At 40.7% G+C, this 25,643-nt stretch overlaps 1 long non-coding RNA gene across 2 annotated transcripts; it reads left to right on the top strand.

The window, feature by feature from the left end:
- Window positions 1–1,894: 1,894 nt before the first annotated feature.
- LOC133122810 (uncharacterized) lies at window positions 1,895–12,396 on the top strand. Of its 2 annotated transcripts, none has more exons than XR_009708145.1 (3): window positions 1,895–1,906; window positions 6,115–6,194; window positions 12,164–12,396. It is a non-coding gene; the product is annotated as an uncharacterized LOC133122810 (long non-coding RNA). The 2 variants fall into 2 exon arrangements; XR_009708144.1 differs by lacking the exon at window positions 1,895–1,906 and adding an exon at window positions 2,910–2,938.
- The last annotated feature ends 13,247 nt before the right edge of the window (window positions 12,397–25,643 follow it).

Here is a 25,643-nt window from a genome sequence, read left to right as displayed (position 1 = left end):
ATACTTAGGGGTTTAATGCATGAACTAAATCAAAATAGTCGGAAAGTCGGATTGTTCCTCATTTTTTGCAAGACTGCAATGTACACGGCTCACATTCCTAACATTATGAATCCTTATTGACAAAGTATTCAAGCCTGCCACCATCTGGTCATGAGCCTCATCCCCTTGCCCACCAGTCCACCCAAGGTATGTACAGTCAATGCTGTGCATAGGCCAAGGAGAGTTGTGCGTGTAGTTGGTGCCTCATTTGCATTGAATGAATTAAGCATACGCAGAGCTTTGAATATGGTTAATAACCAACCGTGTATTCATATGCTAACGGTCAAAAAGGTCTGACGAGTGGGTTCTAAACGCAAAGATTTTTTACACAAAGCAAAAAAACCGAGTACAGTGCATTACAAAGACCTTCCCACCACTGTGGTACGGATCTGCTCGAAACAGTTTAATCCCACAAGCGCTCCACATACAAATAGGCAATTCGAAGTCAGTGGCTATTCAGGGTACTTATTTTTATGTTCTTTCTGTACTGATGAACAGATGTTCTCACTAATAACACCAATATGGCACCCCTAACTGCCTTCAACGGTAAGAAGTACAATATTGGACTGTTGAATTTCGGAGCTTTACACTGCAGTATATGGCTGCATAAGTAAACATTTATTGCTTAATGTAAACCACCAATTAACCCTCATAAGCTCAGAAGGGTTATGCCTCTTACAGCTTCAACTGTCAGTTTAGGAATTTGGAATGTGACTTTAAACATGATAAACCTGAAAGTCTTCTTCCAAATGTCATAAAGTTGTACTTCACTTTACTCAATATAAGTATATTAAATTGCATATCCAGTGTGTGTGTATATATATATATAGTGGTATTTTGGTATACAGTGCTGTGAAAAAGTATTTGCCCGTTTTGTGTGAGAAAGAAGGTTTAATTTTTGGGTCATTCCTAAATAGACATTCTAATCTTGTGTTCTAATCACACCAGTGTGACCATACGCTTAATAGAGCACTCTAGCATTGTAACACCAGTGTGACTGTACAAGTGTTAATGTTGAAAAGCAAAGTCCCCGAATGGATGACAAAATGGCTCTATGTGAAGGTGGAAGTCGTGGCTTAACAACGTAAACGTAGTTCTTCATTAACCTCGCAATAACGCATCCCTGCATTTTACATGGTTTAATTGGTTGGACCCCAATAATCGTGTTTAACTGTAGCTTTCAACTTCATTTGCAGAGCTCCCCTCAGTTTGGGGGGCTTTACTACATACATACCTATCCATTAAATGTCTGCCCTGCATATCATTAAAAAGGAAAGAAAAAAACAAAAAAACAACCAAGAAAATCGGTTTTAATGGACAAAGCAAGCATGCATGATTGAACCTTGGAAATTCATAATATGTCCAATGAAGCATTCTCCTTGAGGTAATTCTTTTAATACTTCAATCAACATATGGGCAGTGATGTGCCCAATCTGTTATATGACATTATACTCCCGTTACCTATTTGATGCATCATATTGTTGCTGTCATGAACAGATGGAGCATCTGAATGAGTTGAAATAATGACATTATTAAACTATTATTAAGGTATCATAAGCAATGCAATTACTTAGTAAGGACAAGCATGCATTCCAGGTCAAAATTAGTTTAGTGGCCTGTTGGTCATATTGTATGAAGTTTAAACTCCAGCTGGCCAGACAAAATAAATAATTTTACTTCTACCTGTCACAGTGTTGTACTTTGTGTTGCTAGCCACTATGTGTCACTATATTGTTTTTGTCTCACTGCTTAATTGTCTTGTTGTACGCACCTGTTGTAAGTCTTGTGATTAGTGTTGCCCATTGTCTCCTGTATATAGCCCGGTCCTTTTCACTTAGTCTTTGTTGAGTCTTCACCTTAACCCTCCGTGAGTAACCCTGTCTGATTTTGTCCACCTATACCTTGATTGGCTATTCTGTGTATGACCCTGGATTGTTTATTCACTACGAGACTGGATTGCCCTTTGTGTTTTGGCTACCTTTTGGTGTTTTTTAGTTCACCCTTTTTGGAAGTTCTTTGTTGTTTTTTGACCTTATGGACCTTATTTTTGTTTTTGTTTCGTAAATCTTTTGGAACTTTGTTTTTTCGTTCAAATAAATAATTGGACTATACCTGCAGTACGGTCTTTCTCAGTGCTTGGTGGTCTCGGGGATTGGCATCTGACTAGTACACCAGAGACCGGGGTTCTAGACCCGGCCGTGACGCTACCCTAATATTTATTACAGAACTGTTCTTTTTTTCGCCACTTTAGCCATGTATTTAGTATGACTGAGATTGGCAGTAGTTCCTAGGGGATTGTCATGAAACACAAATATAAAATATACTGCACATTTCAAAGAAATGCAGTGTAGCCTGATTCATTTAATGTACATCTTTTTGTGAAGTTTTTGTGAAGTCACTTTCACATGACACTCCTGAAGAGTGTTTCTGATCTGTCGGACAGGTGTGGGGTTTTCTTCCGGTTTCATGGTGAGAATTCTTTGGTCATCAACTGTAGAGGCCTTCCTTGGCCTAGCAGTCCCATTGCAATTACTGAGCTCACCAGTGCTCTCTTTCTTCTGACAGTTGATTCTAGACAAAAGCCTAGAATCAAGACTAGATACTGAAAGCTATTGGCAAGAGCAAAGTTCTGAGGCTAAAAGGTGCCCAAGAATCAAAACACCCCACCTCACCTGTCAAACATGGTGGTGGGGGTATTATAGTATGGACATGTACAGCTGCCAGAGGTGTAGGCTCAATTCTCTTCATTGGTAATGTATACAGAAGCATCTTATATGCTGAAGTTAAATCAAATGCCCCCAAACCCATTGGATGACACATTCATCCCACAGCAAGGCAAGGATCCTAAACATCTCTCTCTTTCTTCTCAGTGATGTGATGTTCCAAACTGTTTTATTTGGTAAGCATATTATGTGGCCTATGTCCCTGGCTATTTTTCTGATTTCTCAGCCTCATAATGGCCTCATTGACTCATTGGCACAATGCTTGTAACCACTGGTTACGGACTGTACTGTATATGGTATGATCTTGCAGTTCATTGCTAATTGAAACAAGCTCTGAATTAGTATTATACAGACAATGGGTCACAGTGACAGTACATGGTTTGTAACATCCTGTGTTGTACTGGTCACTAATCACATGCATGGTCTGTTAGTTTTTTTATGCACGCATTAATTAATTTGCTTATTTTACAGAGGTGGTGTGCATATATTGGCTTGTCCCACAATTAGCTATTAAGCAACTTTCATTTCATATGTTGTCCCTGGGCGAGTACTGTCAGGAATGCGGGACAAAGGGAACCAATAGCAGACGCAGGGATAAAGTAAAAAGCAGGTTGTGAGCCAAGCAAACAGGTACATATGGGGGAGTCCAAAAACAAGGCAGAGATCAAAACCAGAAAAATCCAAAAACTGAGCAAACCACACACAATATACAGGGGCAAAGGCACAGGGAAGAGGAAGCCAGAACCAGGGTAGGGAACAGAATAACAGATAAGATGAACTAGCAACAAGAAACTGAAAAGGAGAGGTTTAAATACACTACTAACAAGCACTAAATGAGAAACAGGCGGAATCAATGACAGTAGACAGGAAGGAAGTACATATAAGGAGTGGGGAGGCGGAGACACAAAATGGGACACAGCTGAAACAAATGCATGCAGGTGAATGGAGCAGGAAACAGACTACGGTGGTCACAGAGGGCAACAAGGAACAAAAATGCTAAGAACTTAGACAAAACAGATACAGAAAAACACAGAACCTGAAAAGTACTTCTTTGGTCAATTAAACAATTCAAGAAGTTGATTAAATGCCACGCCACACCGCACCTTAATCATAATCGGCATTGGTATCAACTGCTGATTTTCCCTTCAAATTCAGCACCTCCAGAGTTTTTTTTGTCTTAAGAGGGATCAAATGTACTCTGTCAGAGTCAAATCTACTTTGTCAGAGCCGATTTAACTCTGAACCGTTAACAGTGTAATTTGCCATCACAGTAAGCATATCTTGGCAATTTTATGGACATTTCCAGGTACTTTCAGGGTAATCATGTGTAACCTATAAGATTTAGCTCCTGCATATATTTATGTAGGAGTTTTCAGGCAAGGCAAACCTATAACAGGGCCAACACAATCCAGCATTCCTCGACACCATGGCCAATTTGGTTTCCCATCTATTTCCATCCATATTAATTCAGCTCATTGTTCCAGGAAATGGGAAGGTGCCCTGCATTTAATAATTTCCTACACTGACAGCCCACAACCTCTTGTCCTTGCTTGCAATCAAACTTGGCTGCATTGCTTCCTGAGCACAATCTGCACTGCTTCATTCATCAACACATCATATGCAAAAATAATTATGGCGTGAGGATTAGTGTGTTAATGCTGTAAATTTATCTCCAAATCCAACACTACTGGAACACTACTGTCTGTAGAAAGGGAGCTAAACGTACTCTTATGTACGAAAATGTTCAAAACTTCATAATATTTATTTTTGTCTTAAATTATTTGGAGATAGCACATAAAGACTTATAGTTCCTAACCTTATAAATATAGGAAAAGTTTGGGATACATGTGGGATAAAAAAAAAAGCATTCTCTGTCACAGTTGGCATATCGCGGAAATCTGTCTTCGCAAAGTGAGAAAAAATACTCTATTATCAAAAAATATTACATGGCTTTGTGAGCCCCCATGCAAACTGTGAGATAATGAGCCCCAATTCTCAGAATCACTGCATCCTGTTCTCTCCACCTGGTCATAGCAACCACATCCTATTCTGCCCAGTTACAGTAAATGCTGATGTCAAACTGCAGCCAGAAACTTCATGCTGCATCCAGATTCAACAATGAAGTGATTCATTTAATGTCACCCTGTAGGGTAAGCGCATTACAGTACAATTTGTGTGAGTCTGCATTATTAAATCTCGGTGGTATCACTGGAGAGAAGCAGGAAAGCAGTCTCCTTGAATCATTTTTTTAAAAGGGGGGGAAAAAATCTTTGATTTAAGTCTTCGATTTCAAAGTGAAGTATATTACTCTTCGAGGCAAAGTGCACTTTCATTTGGATAATTCAGTACAGTAAAACCACGTTTGTGATGAACATCATATGACCATTTGAGTCATATCCAGGCACATAGGAAGGAAATTATAAAATGCAATTTGTGAGAAAAAAAGCGGACACATTTCACTGACGGACTCAATTTCCGTTCCATTGGAGCTACAATAAGTATTTTGTCTTTACTTCCAATTTTGGGCTCAGCTTTAATTTTATAAAAGAGTTAACTGGAGAGGGCGAAGATTGCTGTATCCATGACCAAATGTCTTTTCCTAACATTGACCTAGCAATAAATGCAGCTTTTATTCCTTATGTGCAGTTGGCCAGTTCATTTTAATGCTTACTGATTGCCCCTAAACCTTTGATGGCATTCCTCCTTTTGTTTCCTTTTCATCCCACTATTCATAAACCACACAAGTGAAACAGTACTGTACTACAGATGACTGCTGTCTGTCAATAAAAAAATGACACCAATCTTTACAAACTCATCCTGTTTGCAGTGATTGGCAGTTGGGTTGCCTATTGCCATTACTCGCTAATTTAACATTCATCAATATGTATTTGTATTTATTTCATGAAAATAGTTATATTGTTTTAATAGACAGTGGATTACTTCTTTATTTACTCTACTCTTTTAATTGAAGAAAAGCACCAAAACAATTGTTATGAGCCAAGTTCGAGGGAGGCGGGGCCCTATGTGTAGTGTGTATCTTGCGTATAGGATGAAGCGGCCCTGCTGATCATCATACTGTTAAGAAAACAAATGTTGGTTGAATTCAGGGCTATATAAGTTCTAATAATACATGTAATATATATGGTTATGTCACTTCAACAGGGGAAAGGGAGTCTACTTTACTATATGGAATTAATTAATCCAATGTTAAAATGGTAATATGGAAATAAATTACCATGTTTAAATGTCAGTAAGATTAATGGTGGACCAACAGTCGTAGTGTTTATGTAAATTGCAATATCCCCTGTTATAGACTAAAGGGCGTGCTAATAGATTTTGCTTACCTTTCCAGTTGAAAGCCACGAGGACTGGATGAATTAGGATTGGGCCTCACCCCTGGTCACACGTTTGGCTCCCCAGTGCTGTGTGCAGGTGAGAAACCTCATTTTCAGACAGAATGAGTGAGAATGAGTACAAAAAGGCAAAAATGTTGTAGCAATGATAAAGGTAAAAAAAAGCTGTCACTGGAGAAGGTGAGTAATTCGCAATTCTAACAAGCAATGAGCATGCCGTGTAGCATATAAAGAACACTACCTTCTGAAAACAACCTTAAAGTAGAAAAAACGGACATTCAGGCTTTTGTAACCGTAGAATGTCCTCCATCTGATGCAACGTTTTTTTTTTTTGGCAGTGTAATGATTTTTCATATGCATGATCATCAACTGCTGCAATTATGATAATGTACAAACTAACCAAAGTGCGAAATAATCGATACTTTGATGCATGGCATTGTTGTAGTCACAGCTCCTGTGTTTTTCCGCTGTCTTCGCTATTTACAGGAAAACAACAATGGCCTGCATGCACTAAGGTCTTGTGTGAAAGCCCCATAGCTATTGTAAAACTGTCATGTGGAGGATTGCTGGACTTCCTGTACATCAGCCCGGCCATATCTGCCTTCTCTTTTTAAAAGAACCATAAATTCTCTACCAGGGTTGATTGAGATAGATTTACTGTGCAGAGACACCGCACATTCAAGGGCACTAAAGGCCAAGCCATCATTCTCACCCCGTACAGGACTTGTGTCCAATGTCACCACTCTTGCTCCCTTGCTAACAATATGAATAGTGCTGTGACTTCATTAACATTCATCCTGGGAGGAGATGAGGTGTTAAAGAGACGCAATATAGCACACGCTCATCTACAAAAAAACGTCCTTCCCTAATCACCATGATTTACAGTATTTTTGAATGAGGCAACATTGATAGCGACATTAAAGGCTACGAATTTTCATCACCACCATTATCCTTCAACATTGTACAGTTCTTGGTTTGAGCAACTTGTGTGTTATGTTCTCAGAAAAATACAATTGTGAGGCATCAGAATATGTACCAAATATTAACAGTTAACATCACATATCTGTTCTACTCACTGTGTGCTCGGAAAATCGGAATAAACAGTTGTACAGTGTCCAACACCTACGTGTTTTAATTGACTTTAAGTCATGGCTTTGTCCTGAACTCGGCAAATTTGAGTCTTACAGTGTGAAAACGGAATGCCTCCAGCCCTTGGTCTAAATACATTTAGCTGAAGTTCAGTTTGTTTGTTTTGTTTTTTTGCTCTTTGCTGAATTTCAGTAAATGAAGGAAAATGACCCAGCTGGTATGAACCTGTGTTCAGTGCAATAAGGAAACCTTACGATTAATGAGATACCCTGGGCATTATTTGTTATGTTATATATCTTATTGATTGCATTGTCTTTGATCTCTGTGAGCGCGGTCTCCCTAGGCCCTCTCCCAATCCCCTCTAGGAGAAACTGAAGGTTGAGTGCTTATGATATGTGGGGTTCCAGCTCGCATAGCTGCCCCCCATTAGATCGAAATGTTACTTGGCCTCTACGCATGGAAGGTGGGTGAGAAAGAAATACAGAATGTTAGAGAGACTGCTATTACCGTGAATCTAGTTGTAATCACATTTAAACCATCTGATTGGGCTCAGCTGATTTCAGTGTAGCTACATTATTGCATTACCATACTGCTGCGTGGTTCAAATCCATATTTGATTGAAAAGTAAAACACATTTGTATGAGCTCACTTGAACATAATGTAAGAAAAAAAACTTTAACATTATCTTGTTTCTTTTTATTTTTTGGTCATTGCCAACCAGGTTTGTATTGTGGTGCTTGCTTCTGTCATACCATTTCATACCATACCAAAAAGAAATGAAGATGCTCCTCTTTGAGTGGCATTTTGGTTATCTTCCCACCCCTACCATGTAGCAGTAATTCATGGTTATATTGTGGTTGATAATATTATGGTTTTGTGTATTCTGTATGTATTTAGAATTTGTACTTGGTTAGGATAGATCTTTATTCATTTGTCTAGCATTTGTATTGGCCAGAAATTGTATTGCTAATCAATCAAAATTATATGGATGGTAACTAAGTACCTCAGTGGATCAAGATACTCAGAGCATTTAACATCTTGCACTGATGTCTTTGCTTAGCATTCTAAGCCTTTGTTACTGATGCAGTCCATGTCATAATGACAAGACTGAGATTTTCATGTTTTATTTGGAAAAACATTTCCATGCTACTCAGCTGCACAAGGAGCTCCGATATCAGAAATAAAGAATAAGAATGAAACACAGAAGACAGAAGATGACCACTTTTTGAAGTACTTTACTGCTATTTTTATTCTGAGAATAATTATAGACCATTGCATCATGTCTTCTTGCTCCTTTTAAGCAATTTGCATTTTATTAGCAACCAAAATTACAGTATGTGTCCAGTGTTAAATCAACTCTTACAAATGAGTACATGCGATCCCTATTGGATCCCTCATATGTAGTCTGTTGGAGTTGATTTAACACTGAACATTTTACTGTGTACACTGTTTACTGTGTCAGCAGAGTTGCCACAGCATTAAGAATGTGCCTTCCGCTCTTTTGGTTTGAGTGTGACATGGCATAAACAGGAAGTGCAAACCAATTACCTCCCATGTAAGATCTGAAGATAAGTCAGGCTGTCCTAAACTATTTCTGCACTACACAGTAAAATGTTCAGTGTTAAATCAACTCTTATAGATTACAGGACTCATATGGTATGTGCTCTTTGTACGCATTCCATAGCTGCATCCAAATCAGGCTTGATCTCGGAAGGGCTCTATGGAACCACAATGAGCTAGCATGTCTCGTTAATACATTTAATTTTTGTATTTTTGTAATTTTTTACGTTTCAAACAAATCCAGCTGTTAGTGCAGGAAACATCCCACGTCCTTTTCAGGAATTAAATAAAGTCACCCTTGTGCTATTAATAGCGTGGTTAAGGTTTTTCTTCCAGGAATGCTTATAGAAAATGGTTATATATTGAATGTGCTTTTTAGTACATTATTTAAGTTAATTGGAAATATTGGTAATTATGTGGTATTATTTCTACTCCCTCTTCACATCAAAATAGTATTAGAGCTGTGTAACTCCTTTACCATCAGACTCATAATATATGAATACAAACTGATATTTATAGCCATAAACACACCTCTGTAAATAATAATAATAATAATAATAATGTTATTTGGCTGACACTTTTATCCAATTAAACTTACAGTGGATTAGACTAACCCCCTTAGAGCAATTTGAGCCTTGCTGAAGGGCCCAACAGCTGTGCAGGCCTTATTGTGGTTACACCGGGGCTGGAACTACCAATCTTCAGGTTCCCAGTCACGTACCCTAGCCACTAGGCTACACGCATGCACACACATAAGCCGAACCCATACAATTATGTGTGAATTAAATACCTACAGCACACACAAGAGCACATAAGCATACCCGCAGCAGCGGACATCCACACACTCATGCACAAACGCGTGCATACCCGCATCCCTTATTCAGCTGTCAAGGGGACGGCGCCGCTAGCTGGGTGAAATTCAGAAAAGATCTCCCAAGTTAACATTAATCCCAGCCCATCCATCCCCGCTGACATCACCTCTGACACTTACAAAGGATCCCCGCAGCAGTGATCCGGGGCCCCGAGGAGTCAGCAGGAAAGGTTTTTGAGACTAAGCCGTGCCTCCCTGTGAGTGTACAGGAGGGCGGGGTCCCAGGCAGCTTGACTGATTAGCGCTACGTGTGACCGCCGGGCCTGGTCCTGCGTGCTTCTCTGCTGATGAGATTTGACAATGCTCGCCAAGGCAGTGCAGTTATTGGTCTCCTTAACAGATGTGACTTCCACTGCTTACTGTTTGCCCCCGTTTAAACATGGTTGCTTTAGCGATACAATTCAGGCTAACTGCTCCGCTTGTGTAGAAATTAATTCAAACTGCTGATCTTCTGCTCGTCATCCCAGGATTTCGTGCTGAGAGCTTTTAAAGCTTTTTAAAGTTTATACCTGACTTTTTATTATCAGTGATATATTGCATACAGTATAGTCGAGTACATTACATTTATTTTTGTGGGTTCATTTTTGTATTTATTCTCTTTTTCTTCTTTCCCCGGCTTGCATAAAACAGAGAAGAAAAAGTGATGTATTTCCTTACTGGAAATATATGTACTACTACATATATTTTCTATGCATATGCATTTATGGGTATACCATTAAACTGTGGTATAAGTCAGCTATTTATTATCTATTGTGAACCATAAACCATAAAAGTAGTTAGATCAAGCTTGGTTTTTGCTTGGTTTCAAATGGCCTTTGGGCTTTTTTGCCCTTCAAAACGTATCTTTGATGCTTACAGTTCAATAAATAATGACGTCACTTTTAAATTGTCTTTATTTACATTTTGTAATAATTTTAACCCCACCAGAACCCAGAAACCTCCAAAGCAGGAATATTTCTGTGTGTACGTCCTCACAACTGAGCAGGTTGCCAGTGGTTACCGATTTAGACATGACACGAGTAGCAACTTTCCCGGCCAGAGGAAAGCTGTGACACCTGAAGGGAATCTCAGCTAGAATCTCCCAGCATTGCAGGCTTAACCCGCTCCACAAATACATCTCTGCAATATATGGGCACTAGAGCCAGAGACAGCTGGAGGCCAAAGGTTATGAAATGAGATTATTTATTTATATATTTTTTATAAAAGGATTATGAGCAGTCTTTTGTCGGTTGGATAAAGAGATTAGCTTGCAAGGTAATAGATCCAGAAGCTGTTCAGGCAATCTTCTACATTCTGTCATAACCTGACAAAGGAGAGAAGATGTCCTTTGGTTTGGTGGTCTCATGCAGGCATTGTTGTGACAAATGCTATAAACGGCCCTTTAAGGTATGACAGTGTGCAGTGCAGTAAAGTGATGTGTGACAGTTCTACTATTTCCAGGTAGATAATTTTGCAGATGGCCCCTCATGCAATGCATGGTGAATCTTTACATAGTTGACTTCAGAGAGTGGTGTATGTAGCTGCCAGTGTTATTTTATGTTTCTAGTAACGGACAATGCAGTGAAAATAAGGAATATCAATTGTGGAATACATAATGACTTGAAGGCAAGGTCAGTTAGTCATGTGCATTCCCTTATATTTGAAAAGCAAGTTGAAACCAATCAATGGTGCAATTCATTGATCTGTCATGTACAATTTAAGTGTTCCTAGACTTGTTTTGTAAAGTTATGTATTTAAACAAAAACATAATCTTTCACACCCTGTTACCTCCACCAACATGGTCACCACCCTCCAAACTGTTTGCTTAGTTCTGCTAACATGGAGCTTGTAATACCCACCCATTCAGAAAAGCAACAATGCAAGAAGATAACTTTTTAAGTTTGTTTTGTGATCAGTGCAGTTGCTAAGTCCAATCAACTGCAAGTCGCTTTGGATAAAAGCGTCTGCTAAATAGCACTTATTTATTTATTGAATTATTTGTCTTGCCAAACTGATTTAGCAGATTGTGCCAGTTAGAAAGCCAGTTATATGAAAATCTGTTGTAAACACCATTACTCCTTCAAAAACTGGCATGTCTCATCTGGAGCACAGCACCTCCTACAGCATGGTGCCATCGTCACTGCACCAGGGTGTTGAATTTACAGTTCGGTTCAGAAATAAAACTATCCCCTACAGACCCACCTACAAGAAGGAATTTTATTCTCTCAGGAGGTTCGCCATTCTTAGTTTGTTTTCCTGTTCCTCTGTTTTATGTATATGTCCATGTTTCAGGTTTCCACGTTTGCACTGAACCTTTTCCCTAGTCACGGCCCTCCGCACCTGTTACATGTGTTTCCTACTGTGTAATCACACTCACCTGAATCCCATTGTGTCTTGTTACCTGGGTACATAGTCTGTTGCCTTCTGTTACCTGCCAGATTGTGCTTTCGATACTCGCCAGGGGTTTTCTCCTGTTCCCCTTGCCTGTTCCCATGCCCTGCTTATCAGTTCCTGTTTACCTGCTTCTGTGTTCCGTGTCCCGTCTCCAGTCCTCTACCTCTTGCCTCCACCCGGCTCCCTCCCCGCTCCTGCCCCATTGGATGGTCTTCCTGGCATCGACTCTTGGTCACTCTGGACCTCGTTCTGCCTGATCTACATAGCCCTATCTGCCCAGCTTCTGACCTGTGCTATCATTACAAACTGCCTTGTCCTTGTTACTACTGATTCCTGGTTATTGACCCAGGACAGTACGACCATGTCAATAAAGCTACCTATTCTGTCATTTGCGAGTCCGTGCTTGATTTCAGATTGCCTGTCCCTGACACCAAACCTTTCTTATTTTTAGTACTTGGACATCATAACCCTGGTTATGTGTGGAAAATATTACAAACAGAACTCGTTGCCAGTGAATTTGAAATTGGCATTAGATGCCTTCAGTTACATGTAAATTTGACAGTTGGAATCTGGAATGAAAGATTCAACATCTCACAACAGTGTGAAAAAACATTAAATATGATTTGGCAAAATGTGGCTTTGCATCTAGGATCTTGGTGTGTTATTAAAAGGTTTTAACTGCCCAACATAGTTGCAGTATCACTGCAGACTGCTTACCTATCGTTATTGACATCCATATGATGATTAGCATTTCTTGTTGGAAAATCAATACATTGCTCTAACATCATATGGGTGACATTTTATTTTAACATTATTACAGTTAGAGAAATATTGAATCACCTACCTGCAGCCCTTTATTTGGGGGGTTTGTAAAAGCCATTATCTGATTATTTATTTTTTTTACGATAAAAGCACAGTTTGAACATGCACTCACCATTACTGATAATAATAGAAAATGCGTACCATATCTGACCACTTTGGCTCAAAATTATATCTATTTCCAACAGATGGTAATACGCTGCTTACAATTAGACTACACATGGTCAAGATCTGTCCAATTCTGGAAAATAAAACTGACATATTTGCAAGTTATCTGCCAGTATCTGACAGGAAATTGGCAGGGAGCAACCACGCTTGGCACGGACCACTGCGACAATGGCACGCATCCATTTGCAATCTCTGCTGTCTGCCCGTCTTTGCCTGCTCGTATTTCAATTTATGAAACCATCAAAAAACAGTTACTGAAGTGCACTCCAAAATTATTAAATAACCCAAATGTTCCTAATTAAGAATGTGCAAAAACTAGTCTGAAAGTGTTGAAACAACAGAGCTTTTTCTTCTTGGGCTGTGTGCACTCTCCTGCCATTTGACTGTCGTCACGTTTAATGGCAATACATTTCATTTTAATTGGTATATAGAGAGTGGCATTTTTTAAACACCGGCAATGATTTAGTATGCCTTCATTGTATGGCAATTAAATGTGACCTCTGAAAGCAAGCGCACCTTTATTTTATGTCATTTATATGATTTTTTTTGTATTTAACATGAAGGAAAGCAGCCCACTTTAGAAAGAGCAACTGTGTTGAAGAAGAAAGCACTCACATCTTTCAAAAATTATATGATGGGGAAAAGGAAAGATTTACTTATTGCATCATGGTTCTGTGACTTATCACATATTTACATGTGAAACAATTCTTTGTGAGAAGGAGCAGGCAAGAGCCAGTTGTTATCGCAAGGCGCAAGAGTAAAATAAAATAAAACATCTGCCACTGTCAACTGCCACTGCAATTTGGAAATGATCCCACCACATTCAAACAGCATTTTTTAGAAAAGAAATAGCAATTATTTTCTGGTTTGCCAACCTATCTTTGGAGGGAATTCTTGAGATATCCAAGCCACATTAAGCTTGCATGAGCATAACAAGAAATTGCACTGGTGCTGGCTTGCAGCAGCTGTGGACAGGAGTGCATAATGCTCTAGTACACTCTCAGAATGAAGTTTCTTTTGGTTTGTCTCCATAGAGAAACCGCTTTTTAGGTTTTCTTTTACCCCTGCATCCTGGGTATGAATTTTCCAGGCATTAGCCCTACAAAGAACCCTTGAATGAGGCTGGGTTCTTCTATGGAATCTCAGGGTTCCCATCAGAACCGTTTCTTTCTGAGAGTGTAGGGTAGGATGCAGCAGGTAGGGTTCTGACGACCACCTGGATCAGCTACGTGGTCTTCCAACAGCTCAGTTGGTCGATTGTGGGGTGCAAAGAAGCAGTCTACTGGCTGCATGTTAACTCAAAGGATTTTTATATTCTGTTATGACATAGCATGTTTGACTTTGGAGTGTCTATCCTTTTGGAGAAAGACGACTGCCTTGAGACAACAAACAAAATTTAATCTGCAATATTGAGCAACATACAGTATGAAACCGATAAACGCTTTTTGGATTTTAGGAGCTTGCCCGTTTGCATTTGGCATGCAAGTTCCTGTGCGTGCGTAATGACATTTGAATACTTGGTGTGATTGTCGCACCAAACACAAGCAGTGGAGCATACCATGTTCAGGAGTAACTACAGTATGCAAACACATTGAATCGATATTGCAACAAAAACGGCATCGTGAGAAGGTATCAATTATGAGATTTTTTTTAAATATGAAAAACGTAATGATCGACATATTCATCTGATTTCAATTGAAATGAGGAAATATTGAAACATCATGCCTGCAACCACACATCTGCAAGGAAAAGTATGGCTAGGTGTATGTGGGAGTGAATTGACAGCAGACACTGCAGCAATCGGGTCAGGCTGCAGTTGCAAATGGGCAGTCCAAACTGGGAAAAATATATGGGAAAAGCACAACGCAGCACATTTTGAGTAGGCACAAGGTAAATAGACTGCCATTATTCTGTGTATTCCTGATGGCAATTTTAATGTGACAGTTTTATTTTTTATTTTTTTAATTGAGATTCTGAGCCACGATAAACAATCAGCTTAAAGGGAGCCCTGGAGTTTGGGGAGAGCTAGGCTAGTCGTCGTACTCAAAAGAAAGAGAAGAAAGCAAAGGGGAACTCTACCCCCACCCCGATTGTTTCTGACACACGACATTTTCTTTAGGGTTTGGGGTGGAGCGGGGGGTTGGGCACAAGGGGTCTTTTATCTTTATTTAATGATTGAACAAACACGGCCCCAGCCTGCAAACCCCTGCTTCTGTGGGTGTGGCTTTCCCCTCAGGGGGTCACAGGGCAGCTTTCTAATAAGCATCCCTCACAAAAGACCCAATATTTGCTCGGGCTAGAAGGGGCAGGAAAAGTGAGGGGGTGGGGTGGGGGTGGGGAACGGGGGTCTGTCAGATACCAACAGGAACAGATGGAGTTTGATAAACCCTGAAAGGGAGGCATTACCTGCTGAAGTCACCGAGCCAGCCGCAATTATCACAGAACTCTGGGTTCATTGTCGATTAGAGTGGCAGCTAAAGCGAGCGGCATCTGTGACAGATGGCCGGGTTCCAGCGGGGGCCTGCTGAGCGGAGACAGGGGCCCGCCCAGAGGCCATCTTTTCAGCTCGCACGCTGCACGTTTGTCATCCGGACACAGCAGATATCCAGGGAGGAGCGCTAAGCCCAAACCACGAGATTCGATTCAGAGAGACAGCCACCCGGCATATACAGCATACGGCCTCATATACTGCATCCGTTCACCTCCAGGTTCAATATGCTGTTTGTTCAGAGATGTTCCTCTGCAATGCCACTGTTGTATTGTGTGGTTATTTGAGTTGTTGTCACTTTACTGTCAGCTTGAACCAGTCTGGCCATTCTCCTCCAACCTCTCTCTTCCGACCTCTCTCATTAGGTGTTTTCACCCACAGAACGCACGTTCTCTGTAAACTCTAGAGACTAGATCTAGATAATCCCTGGAGATCAGCAGTTTCTGAGATACTGCACTCTGTCTGGCACCAACAATCTTTCTACAGTCAAAGTCACTTAGATCACATTTCTTCCCTATTCTGATGTTTGGTCTGAACAACAACTGAACCCCTTGACCAGGTCTGCATGCTTTTACTGTATACATTGAGTTGCCGCCACATGATTTTATATTTGCATTTGTTCAGAAATTGAATTTTAGCCAAAGTTAAGGCCAGCACTGCAAAATTCCATCCTAACGCATATTTCTTGGCAAATGACCTTTTTTCCATTCTGATGCAAAAGTGAAGTAAATATTGGCTTAATGCCCCATGATGAACATCTTATCCAAATAACCAAAATGATTCACTGTGTGCCTCATAGCAAGTGCGTTTACCCTGTCCCTTCAAATCTGCTGATTTTGTTTTCTGAGACATTTGAATAATTTTGAAATGAACTTGTAAGGGTTCACCTGGGTCCTTCTGGCCTCTGTCAGCTCAGAAGAGCTCTGCCAGCTCTTACCTCATGTCTCCCTGTCTTGACAGAGTTAATTGTTTGTCATTATTAGATTATTGGTTCTCTTCAGTCTGCATGTGTTTAGTTAATTTAGGTGATTGTCTGCATGTGTGTCCTGGTGTATATACAACATATATGTTCCCCGATCCCCTTGTCCGTTGCTGAGTCTTTGTGTGAACTTCCCCAGTTCTGTACGACCCTGTTGTGTTTCTTCCAGTCTCTTTGTCTCTAGAATTCTGGGAACGTTTGTCCCCCCTGTTTTCCGGAGTTCCCCAATTAATGTGTTTTTGCGTTTGTGAATTTCTTTGTGTTGTTTTGGACAAATCTATAAAGATAATTGTTTTTGACCTCAGTCCTACCTCTGTGTTCCTGCTTTTGGGACCACCTTGAGTTCCCCTCATGACAAAATTTGTTGGCTGGTGTTCCAAACTTCATGCAGGACAAAGATTAAGCAAGTGTCTCTGTCCAAAAAGTCCCTTCAGCTCCGATGATACAGGCAGTTTTTGTTTTCTTATTCACCGGAGTATAACTGGAAAAATAAGCCCTTTACATTTAACGATTCTGATGTAACCCGCTCTAAAGAAGTCAAACCTGAACTGAGGCTGAATTTAATCTAATGTCAATCTTTTTCCCTAACTCTGAAGCCAGGATTCAATATACTGAGCCAGAGTGACTTCAAATTGTAAGTACAGTTTCCAGGCGATTTGAGTGGTGTGTTTTTTCAGTCATGTTATTCTATGTGATTCACGTTAGAGCATTTAGGCACAATTATTAAGCCGTGTTGAGAAGAAAGAATGAATGTGATTTATTTGGTCCTTTTTTGGTTCCTATACATTTTTAATTGTTCTTATTGAACATCGAGAAAGGGCTGCTGATAATAGCGCCCGAGTCAATTTCCCACAAAACATCTCATCAACTAATAACTCCCACTCCATCTGATCTGGTGCACAATTATTTTCCTTCAGCACACGTTCTGATTTCCCAGGTTATCCCTGAGAATGGAAGTGTCCAGTTGACCTGCCTGTTTAAATACAGTTACAATAAGTAAAATAAATCGTATTAAACTCCTTGTATTCCAGATGAGATCAGCAGCACGGCACTCTGCCGGGTTTGGGCAAAAACAAAGTGGGTGAGAGGTATTGAGTTACAAAGGATTACATCATAATATCTGTGTGAGGATAACATCAGCTGACTTTCAGATGGACTGTACCACCCCCCAGACAGCCCCCCCCCCCCCCCCTCACCACCCCACCTTTCATCATGTGCAGCGAGCTGCATCTGAGTCACTGTCTCCTGTTCTCCAGGGAGGCCCTTGGACCCCATATTCAAGCCAAGTCACACCGGCATACTTCACTTTCAGCAATCACCATCATTAATCACTCACAACACATGCATGCACAAACCCCCTCGCATCTCCTCTCAGACACACATACACATTCTGTGTCTCTTCCTCACTGCTACACACACACACACACACACACACACATACACACACACGCTTGTATATTTGGTCATGTACTTCTCCACATTGGCAAAGAATAAGGGGGTTTGTGGGGTGTGGATGAATAGGGGAGAGGGCAGGAGACAAGGAGGAATGGTTTAAGTGCCAGAGGTATACCCCCGCTTCCCATTCTACAATGGGCCATTCCACTTTCTTTGCCGAACCCACATCTTGCAGTAAAGCTCTCGGTCAGCGTTCAACCGATAGTGGAGTCGACCCATCTATCTGCCCCAACAGAGAGTGCACTGACAATAGCCATTGAAAATCAGGCGCGATGCTGTCACAGCCAAGCTGGGGCCCTGTCGTTAGGCAGAAGCACTCAAAAGCAGCCCTTTGATTGGCCGCATGTACTGGATGGAGTTTCAATGAGTTTGTTTTTTTTCCATGTGTCTCAGACGTGACCCCTACAATCATGCGGCTTTCTGGGAAATATTGATTTATGCGTAAGGTGCGTGACACCCGTGTGCAGATTGAGCACTCTTGTGTTTCTTCACCCAGCCATTCGTAGAACATTGCTTTCAACATGTGAATGTCAATCGAGTGAAATCATCAGATCAATATGTACAAAAGAGATATAATACTATATCAATACGTATGCTCAAAAATACCCCTAAATCAATATTTGGTGTAAAACAGGAATAGTCCTGGAGATTCCTTTTTTTAAAACAAAAACACAAAGCCTCTAATTCTTCTACAGATTCTAAGATTCAATGTTGCCAGTAACTTCTTGAGTATAAAACATACATATGTCATTAATTTTATATTCACATGTTGAGAAGATTGGTATATTTAATGCCATTGTGAGAATAGCCCCCCCGTACTGTGACAAACTGCTCTGCTATTTGCTGTGCACAGCCAAGATAAGGATATTTGTATTTGGAGGTTAATACTCAATAAAATAAAGTGTTTTTCTTCCATTGGCCGCTGATGATCTCATATTTTTTTCTACTTATCTCTGTCTGTTGCCTCTGGTATAGTCTTTAACTGTGGTTGTCTTTTTCCTCATAAGGAACAGTCAGTGAAAGGTCCTATTTGGAATCTGGTGTTTCTACACCTCTATTTTTTAAAATTAGATTTGAGAGGATTTCGTCTCTGTGCAGTTTCTGGGATGAGAAATGCTGCCACAAAAGACGCAGTCAACAAGATAGGCAGTAATCCCAGGGCTGGTTACAGAATTCACCAACGCTAAGCCCAGCAACAATTTCTAAAATATTTTGTCAAGAGGATGTGGTCTTGTCATTCTCTAGTGAAGCAAGTGTGCCAGCATCAGAGGATTTGAAAAATGTAATTCTAAAACAGGAAAAAACTTGAATAGGCGCTGTTTTCATTGGCTGCAACCGCTATATTCGACTGGCCTTTCTTCTCGACTGGCCTTTCTGGTGCCCCCGGTGGTCAAATGTTATTGTTATTGCAGAAGAGCAACTCTAAAGCTGTTTCTGCAATGTGCATGAATATGTATCTCTTTATCTCCCTTCCATCACACCCTATCATTTCTCCCTTTCGTGTATATCTCCTTTCACTGAGTACTCTCCTCCCTTGCTCCCACCTTCCACAAACTCTCTCCTTTCTTTATAAACTCAGTGTCTCCAAATACTAAACATGAGACCCGACTCAGTGTCTCCACGCATCGTTCAATTAGCAGTTAGCTTCTTTACAGCATGTCCTTGTGAGTCCTGTGTAAGTATCCACTAAATCTTAAAACCCTCAAGTTAGTCGTCTAGACCTATGGAAAACAAATACAAGAAGAGTGTAGTGAGCACTTTATTTATTAGACTTATTCTTTAGACTTACTAAGTCTTCCACAATCAAACAGTCAAAGCTACTTAGATCATATTAGTTCCCCATCCTGACATTTCGTCTGAAAAACAGCCGAACCTCTTGACCACATCTGCATGCTTTTATGCATAGTCGCTGCCACATGATTGGCTGATATAAATATCTGCAGAACAAGCACGTGTAAAGGTCTACCTAATAAAATGATCACTGAGTGCATGTGCGGCTACAGCCTTTGGCCACAATTCAACATGTGTTTGTTCAGTTCAAAGTTGAGAATAATTATTGTTGTATTTTGGACTTTCTCCTTCATCCAGAAAGCTTCCCAAGTCCTATATCAATCCTAACACTACACCGTGCTCAGGTTTCTCCCAGTGGGACCCCCGATGGTAAACAGCTTTAGCGCCTCCCCTCCCCTTTAGTTCCTTCCTCTCCCTTACAACAAGAACAGCCAATCAGATGGCCCACCCTTTCTGATGATGTAATCTGCCCTAATTCAGTCTACGCAATAAATGACGAGGGTCTGCTGATCAGACAGCCTGACCCCCTCAGAGCTCACCTCTCACACCGAGGTCATGCTGGCTGGCAGCGGGGCGGATCTCTGACACCTGCTGCCCACTGATGTCACTTCTCACCAGCATGTGTGTGTGTGTGTGTGTGTGTGTGTGGGTGGGAGAGAGAGTGTGTGCGTATGTGTGGGTGAGAGAGAAAGAGTGTGTGTTTGTGTGTGCGCGCATGGGAGCATGCAATATATTTTTAGTGTGTGTGGGTGGGAGAGAGAGTGTACATATGTGTGTGTATGCTGAGAGAGAAAGAGTGTGTGTTTGTATGTGTCTGTGTGTGTCTATGCGCATGGGGGCGAAAGTGTGTGTGTGGGATAGGGAGTGTGTGCGTATGCGTGGGTGAGAGAGAAAGAGTGTGTGTTTGTGTGTGCGCATGGGAGCAAGAGAAAGTGTGTGTACTTGTGTGTGTATGCGTGGGTGAGAGAGAAAGAGTGTGTGTTTGTGTGTGTGCACATGGGGGCGAGAGAAAGTGTGTGTACTTGTGTGTGTATGCATGGGAGAGAAAGAAAGTGTGTGCGCGTGTGTGTATGCGTGTGTGAGAGAGAGAAAGACAGTGTGTGTGTGTGTGGGTGGGAGAGAGAGTGTGTGCGTATGTGTGGGTGAGAGAGAAAGAGTGTGTGTTTGTGTGTGCGCGCATGGGAGCATGCAATATATTTTTAGTGTGTGTGGGTGGGAGAGAGAGTGTACATGTGTGTGTGTGTATGCTGAGAGAGAAAGAGTGTGTGTTTGTATGTGTCTGTGTGTCTATGTGCATGGGGGTGAAAGTGTGTGGGTGGGAGAGGGAGTGTGTGCGTATGCGTGGGTGAGAGAGAAAGAGTGTGTGTTTGTGTGTGCGCATGGGAGCAAGAGAAAGTGTGTGTACTTGTGTGTGTATGCGTGGGTGAGAGAGAAAGAGTGTGTGTTTGTGTGTGTGCGCATGGGGCGAGAGAAAGTGTGTGTACTTGTGTGTGTATGCATGGGAGAGAAAGAAAGTGTGTGCGCGTGTGTGTATGCGTGTGTGAGAGAGAGAAAGACAGTGTGTGTGCGTGCTCATGGGAGAAAGAGAGAGTGAGTATTTGTGTGGGTGACAGAGAAAGAGTGTGTGTTTGTATGTGTTTGTGCGCGCATGGGAGCAAGAGAAAGTGTGTGCGTGTGTGTATGTGTGTGTGTGAGAGAGAGAGAAAGATAGTATGTGTGTGTGCTCATGGGAGAAAAAGAGAGAGTGTATGTGTCTGTATGCACACCATGCATCTATTATAAAGGGTCTTATCAAACACTTTCCATTTCCTAGGGGGCACTGTTTCTCTCTCTGACTGCAATATATTTTTAGTTTCAATAACCCATCCGAGAGCAGGTTACACACCCCTTACCCTAAGCGTTCCAGTTCAAGAAGCTCAGACACACTGTAGAATTAAACATTTCATAACTGACCCCAAGCACTGAATCAGTACCAGTCCTGAATCACTGTTGTTGTGGACAGGAACTTCCACAGACAACCATCCTTCAGTTACTGCACCCTTGTCACAGAGCACCGTTCGTGTGGTCAGTTCATATTTATCCCTGGGACGGGACCCAACTGCAAAAAAACCTTTGCAGATCATTTTGTTTGGTGGGGGGGGGGGTTTGGGGGGGGGCTCAGCAAGGATTTCTCACATCTCATTCTCAGACTTCCCATCACACTGTGGGCGTGGAAACAGAAATGATTTTGTGAGAAAAATGTCACAGTTTTAATTGCATCAGCGGTATTGGCATTGCGGGTGCAATGACAGAGGCTTAACACCACAGTGCGTTTCAGCCCTTTCTATTTCTGACGCAGTCATTTTCACTTGAAACACAAATACCCCATTCACAGTCCTCTTGATGCAACACCGCATCCTACACAGGTATCACCTTCCTTCCATTCATTGCTTAATATAAATGTAACAACTCTTAGCATGGTTGCTTGTTTTGAAATATGCGATTACGTGAAGCAGAAGAGGTCTCAGTGGTGGATTATGCCTTTTTATAGAAGCTGCCTAGCCACAGAGTACTTGCTGCTAAAGAACCACAGCACTGTGGCTATCACAAAGGGAACCCCGTGGGCTGTCGTGTTGACACTCACGTCATGGAAATTATTTAGGGTTGCGGTGAAAAATAATCTTTTAACCCACCACACCCCACCGTCTCTGTGTTACACTTTTGGTGAGTACATTGTGCATGTGAAGAAAATCTGCCTTTATATAAAAGGATTTGGATTTTGGCCCAGCTCTCTATTTCTGGCTTCAGTAAGCCACGTGCTTCTTAGCTTGATTATCTGGCAAAAACACACACACAAACACATATATACATACATACATACATACAGTGGGCTCCAGAATTATTGGAACCTTTCATAAATATACACAAAGAATACTGTAAACTGAAAACAATATTGATAGTTTTATTTTCCAAAATGTGGAAAGTGGTTGCTTTATTAATTCTTCAATAGAATCAACCAAAGTCTTATATTTTTAAAATAAAAAGATATCCTTGGGATGCCCCCTTTTCAGTTCAGACAACAGGTTTATCATGGGATTTAAGTCTGGAGACTGAGATGACCATTGTAGAACATGGTTGTTGTTTTTTACTTCACCATTTCTGTGTGGATTTTGATGTTTGGAGTTATTTTCTTGCTTGTTAATCTACCAACGACTAAGTCTCAGCTCCCTACCATTTTCTGCCTAGATTTCCTGGTATTTTACTGAATTCATTGTGCCATTGATCTTAAATAGTGCCCCTGGACCACTGGAAGCAAAACATCTCCACAACATGACCCAAAAAGGTATGAGGTGCTTCTTCTTGTATGCATTCCACTTCCCATACTGAAATTTCATATATAGACATACACACAGTGAGCAATTTAGTAGCTATACCACTATTGTAATGTGTGGTTAGTTGCCTTACTGTCACCTTCCTGTCACCTTGATCAGTCTGGCCATTCTCCTCGGACTTCTCTCATTCACAAGGCGTTTTTGCCCGCAGAACTGCGGCTCACTGGATGTTTTTTGTTTTGCGCACCATTCTCTGCAAACTCTAGCGACTGTCCCAGGAGATCAGCAGTTTCTGAGATACTGAAACCACCCTCTCTGGCACTAACAAGCATTCCACAGTCAAAGTCACTTAGATTACATTTCCTCCCCATTCTGTGTGAACATAAACCAACATGAACTGAAGCTGCTGACCCGTCTCTACATGATTTTATGCATTGCACTGCTGCGATTGGCTGATTAGATAATCACATGAATGTTTCACCCTTCTTCCCTACATTGGAATTACATGGTACTGCATATGGTGAAATGCACCCACCGCCTGAGCTTACAACATTTGTATTTTCATTTAAAAGTTAAACTTTTGAATGCAATTCACTCATCCTTGAGTTCTTTATGGCCTCCCTCACCATCTTCCTCACCGTCTGTGGGAATAATACGCACTTGCATCTGCTTCCTGGCATGTTTGCAACCATTCGATATGTTTTACATTTTTTATTATTTCCCTTACAGAGCAAAGTGTATGTATCTTTGTATGCATTACCAGTGGTAGATTACTATCTGTCTCTTCTGAATTGAGCTTTTCCCATGCTGATGGATGACAAAAGGGATTTAGAGTAAGAGTAACTAAAATAAGAAAAATAGTCGTGCTCATTTCACTTTGTTTGATTTTATTTTAAATTATTATTATTGTTAAAATGTTGACACCTATGGTTTTCAGAAGAAATTAGCTTACTTACAGTTCTTTACAATCACTTTGACACTGATTTAATCCTAGAGGTAATTTTTCAAAGCTGTGGACACAACACTCAAAACAGAGTTTTTCAAAACTCTAAGCACTTTTTTCAACTGCTTGAATACACATAAACCAAAAATCATTTGTTGCAAACTCACAACACATGCAACAGCACTCTATATGGACCAAACTGTGAATGTTTTTTTCATTGCTTTGATAAGAAATGCATTTAATGAACACAGTTTTCATCTTCAGGGGTATGGATTTGTGGCATTCAATATAAAGAATGGATCCTGGATTTCTGGATATATCAACTGACGATTGCCATGGACCAGGGTTGTACAAAGGTTCTTTCCCCAGTGTATAACATGACATACAATATGGTGTGATCTTAACGAGAACATGTGGCCAAATGACTGAATAGACTGAAAAACCAGTATCTCCACCTGTGACTTAAACTGTAAAGTATTATAAAGTCAACTAAACAGTGTTACATTTATAGGTATCTTATGAATGTGCAATGCTATGATTTGAACATAGGACAGGCTGTGTTGCAAGTGCTGACCGTTTTGAGTCTTGTTTCTGAGGTTTTGAAAATTGAGCACAAATTTATGAGATTAGCCTCAAAGTGATTGTAAAAAACCATAATAAAAACCTTTTTTTTCTTTTTTATTATATGTTTCTTTCATTTAACCTTTGTGGTTGTGTGTGAATGTGTGTGTGTTTGTGAGCAGGTATAATCATTAGAGAGTCAGTGTGAGTGCTGTTAACACAGCAGACAGCTGAATGGGGGAGTCTGCTCCACATACAGTATATTCAAGGCTCATCTTTTTAACCGATTTCCTCGGATTTTGGATAGTTTGGATTACACCGATTTTCGCCTGGATTTTTTTTTTCTTATTGATTTGTTTCTCTGCCTTTGAAATGTTTTCAGAATTAAAAGCTATAATGGATTTGGTTCTCTATACCATTGCCGGTAAATGAGGGTATACAGCTTTAAGAGCGGGAATCTGGTGATTGGTCCATGTGTGTATATGAGGCTGCTGGGAATGGTGAGAGTGAGTGGAGTTTTGCGCCCGTTGTGTGTGCGTTTTGAAAGGGAATGGTTGCGGAGAAATGACGGTAGTACAAGGGAGTTAATGTCATTTTCTTAGGTGCGATAAAGAAAGCAAACTCCTAAGGACTCCAGCTAAGACATTAAGTTGGGTGTTACTCCGAAGTTGCTGACGAGTGAACAGTGCAGCTACTGCTAACTAGCTATAATTAGCAGCTTCGGCCCTGGAATCAAAAAGGAATAGTGGTTTGGTTTCCCAAGTACGGTTCGAAGGTAGAAGCAGGAAAATGTAACACTGTGAAAAGAATACCAATTTTAGCCTGATTCATGTTATCTATGAAGTTCTAAAATGCATAGAAGTTGAGGTCCTTGCACATAAAATAAGGTTACTAAAACAGTGGAAATCTACAATAATTTATACAAATAGAATGGTTTGTTTTATTACTTTCACTGTTAAAAAGAATTGAATGGAAATAAATACACTCTGGCCATGCAGTTTAAGGGATTAAACAGAATTCCTTAGTATTTTATATTAGAATGACTTTGTCATTATTTCGGCAATTTTAGGCCTATTTCTTTTCACTGCGAACGTCATAAAATGTGCAGTTGAAGTGCAGG

The sequence above is a fragment of the Conger conger genome, chromosome 1 (assembly GCF_963514075.1).
Source record: "Conger conger chromosome 1, fConCon1.1, whole genome shotgun sequence".
Lineage (NCBI taxonomy): Eukaryota > Metazoa > Chordata > Actinopteri > Anguilliformes > Congridae > Conger > Conger conger.
Note: the sequence above shows the minus strand (reverse complement) of the source record. Positions and strands in the feature narration are given on the sequence as shown.